General features: G+C 44.6%; 1 pseudogene; it reads left to right on the top strand.

The window, feature by feature from the left end:
* The first annotated feature begins 415 nt into the window (after window positions 1–415).
* On the top strand, window positions 416–1,488 carry LOC144761353 (uncharacterized; annotated as a pseudogene).
* Window positions 1,489–3,231: the final 1,743 nt, after the last annotated feature.

Raw genomic sequence — 3,231 nt, forward strand, 5'->3', positions numbered from 1 at the left:
AACAAGATCCTTATGCTTCAATTCATTTGGGGATCGGCTGATTTCCTACATGGATCACAGACTTCCATTGATCCTAGCAGCACATGAGGCCATGGCTTCTGCACATGCTGTAATGTCTGCGACAGTGTCTATTCTGCAACAATGTTATTGGCGGTGTGGTTTGTATAAACAAACTCATAGTTATGTGCTTTCTTGTGACATTTGTCAACAAATCAAATCTTCTACGGTTTCACGTCCACCACAGACACAGCTATGTATATTAAATCAGCCGTTCAGCTGTATATATCTTGATCACTGAGCTCCTTTGACTTCTGATACTGCATATAAATATATTTTTGTTGCAAGTGATTCTTGTACTAGATTCCTCTGGGTTTGGCCACAACGCAGTCGCGGAGCTCGCGCTGCACAAATCATCCTCCAGGCCTCCCTACGGCTCCAGATACGGTGAAAGCAACTCCGCAGCGGCAGGAAGATGTCCGAGTTTGATTTATCTGATGCAGTGCCCGGAGGAGCAGCACCTACTGTGCAAGGGACCAACCCACAGCAACCTCCTAACTGGTCTCCAAATCCTTGTGGGCAGTACCCAGGAGCTGGGCAGCCATACCCAGGGGCACCTGGAGCTGTGCAGCCATACCCAGGGGCACCTGGAGCTGGGCAGCCATACCCAGGGGCACCTGGAGCCGGGCAGCCATACCCTGGGGCACCTGGAGCCGGGCAGCCATACCCAGGGGCACCTGGAGGCAGGCAGCCATACCCATGGGCACCTGGAGCCGGGCAGCCATACCCAGGGGCACCTGGTGATGGAAGTCAATTCCCTGGAACGCCTGGTGGCGGGATGGCATTTCCTCTTTTTCCTGGTGCAGGACAGTCTTTCCCGGGATTTTCTGATCCTACACCAGCACCAACTGGAACAAGTGCCCCTCAGCCAGGTGTTCCAGGTGGGCCTGCGTCACAGTCTGGGCCTGCAGCACCACTGAAAATACCATTCTACTTGCCACTGCCATCAGGAATATTGCCACGTTTGTAAATTACTTGTAATGGTGCAGTTAATAAGAACACTCGCAGGTTCACCTTTCATTTTAAAAGACAAAACGACATTGCTTTCCACTTCAATGTTCGCTTTGATGAATCCCATAAAGTTATTGTGCGTAACTCCCTGACAAAAGATCGCTGGGGATCCGAAGAAAGACAAGCTCCCAAGTTTCCATTTGAATGCGGCAAACCATTCCAGATCCAGTTTTTGTGTGCGGCAGATAGTTTCAAAGTGGCCGTCAATGGTGAACATATGTTGAAGTTCAAACACCGTGTGACAGAACTAAATCAAATTAAAGTTCTTTCAATCTATGGAGATGTCACTTTGATGAGTGGTATGCCTACCATGGTATAGAATATTGGATAATTTGTTTAATCTTTCACCAGTGATTTCTTGAATGAACTGAATGTTTGAAACTGTAACATCGTAAACTTTTTATACTAGAAAATGTATATTGTTCAACTACTTGCTCCTGCACCATTGTAATTCTTAATCACAACTTCTGTAACTCAGTGAAAATTGATTCTATATTTCTGAAGTAAAATAAATGATTATCTGCAGTGCTGACACTCGAAATTTCATTAGAGATTTGCTTGTCTTTTTCAGGATGTTTGCCAGTGGCACCTACCATTCGGACCAAGCTCCAGCATTCGCCTCTAAGGCGTACAAGGAAGCAATGAAGTGTTTGGGGGTGCTGGTGCAGTTTTCATCTCCATACAGGTCTGAGGACAATTCTACAGTGGAGAGAATAAACAGTGGCAGCTAAAGTCTTAGGTACTGGCAGGGACTGGCTGGCTCATTTGTATGGGTTACAAAGTGCACTTAATAATCTTCCACGATGATCTCAGGGTGGGCGGACACCATACAAAATGCTCTTTGGTATCAAAATGTTTGCACCCGACCTTGATGGTCTAGATGTAGTGGAGATGGCTGCCACATTTGACATAGATAACCATTCTGCTATGTTACAGGACCTTCAGAAGACCCGTGACAGCTACTCTACTGAACATATACCCTCTTTTACTGACACAGCAATGCTGATTCCTGTCTTCGGCTGGCTTCTTAAGATTGGCGATCTGGTAATCAGAAAAGTTGGAGAACACAAAAGAATTTGGTCTCTCTTAGAGTGCACTGGTCCCAGTTCTTGGATTGACGGGTACTCGTACAGTGATACTGACTCCTTTGCCTGGTTGCAAAGACAATCAATACATTTCAATTGACAATGTCAAGCTACACCGTCTGACTGATTCTGAATAAAGGGACTCCGATTGTCTCAAGCAACGCGCTTCCTTTGAATCTGTTCAAGTCTGTATCTTTAACAAACTGTCATTGAAGGTGAGATGGAAAGTCCGGCTAGTCTATTGCTTGCTGTGCCTTCAACCACAGTGCCTTCCAACGTGGACATTGAGTATACGTATCCTGCTGATGAGTTCCATATTGAGGTACCGGACAGTCCTTTACAATATGATGCTGATGCTGCACGGCCACCGTTGCTGAACGTGGGAACAAGCAGTTATTTTGAGGACCGTACGAGTTTCTCATATGACTCTCCTTCATCTTCTTCTGTGGCATCTACACCATCAGAGACAAGTATTTTTCTCTCTTGGTTCAAAAAGACTTATCTGGTCCAGCCCTGGACCTACATCTGATTGGTGCTTATCCTGATTTTCCTTTCTATGTAGATTGGATTTGTGACAGCGTTCTTCTTGCTCATCAATGGTCATTATTTGGCAAGACACTCTGCTGTAATGTTGGTTGATGGTAATCTGGCTCCCCATACATCGTTCCACATCATGAAACGTGATCAAGCCCTTGTGAACATTTCAGCTGGCCTTCGAAATTCATGGCCCAACGGTGGTTCTCTAGATACCATACATTTTTCACATCTCCTTGGGAGATATGGTAACACATGACATACATTTTGATGATTGGAATGTACAAGCAGTACATTCATTGTTTTCGGATTCTAAATTTGATAGTGTTTTTAATGCTAAATATTTGTATTTAAATACTGCCAATTATGCGGATTTATTCTGTTATCAACATTATTGCCACCATTTCTTGCACAAAACAAACACGTTAAGACCGATTTTTACCTACACGCAGTGGGAACATTGCCCAACTCCGGTACGGGGTAGTGCAAAAACACTTAAAAATAAGTTCACTTATTTCACTGATTATAACACATCTAATCCAAA

Source organism: Lissotriton helveticus, chromosome 6 (genome assembly GCF_964261635.1).
Source record: "Lissotriton helveticus chromosome 6, aLisHel1.1, whole genome shotgun sequence".
NCBI lineage: Eukaryota > Metazoa > Chordata > Amphibia > Caudata > Salamandridae > Lissotriton > Lissotriton helveticus.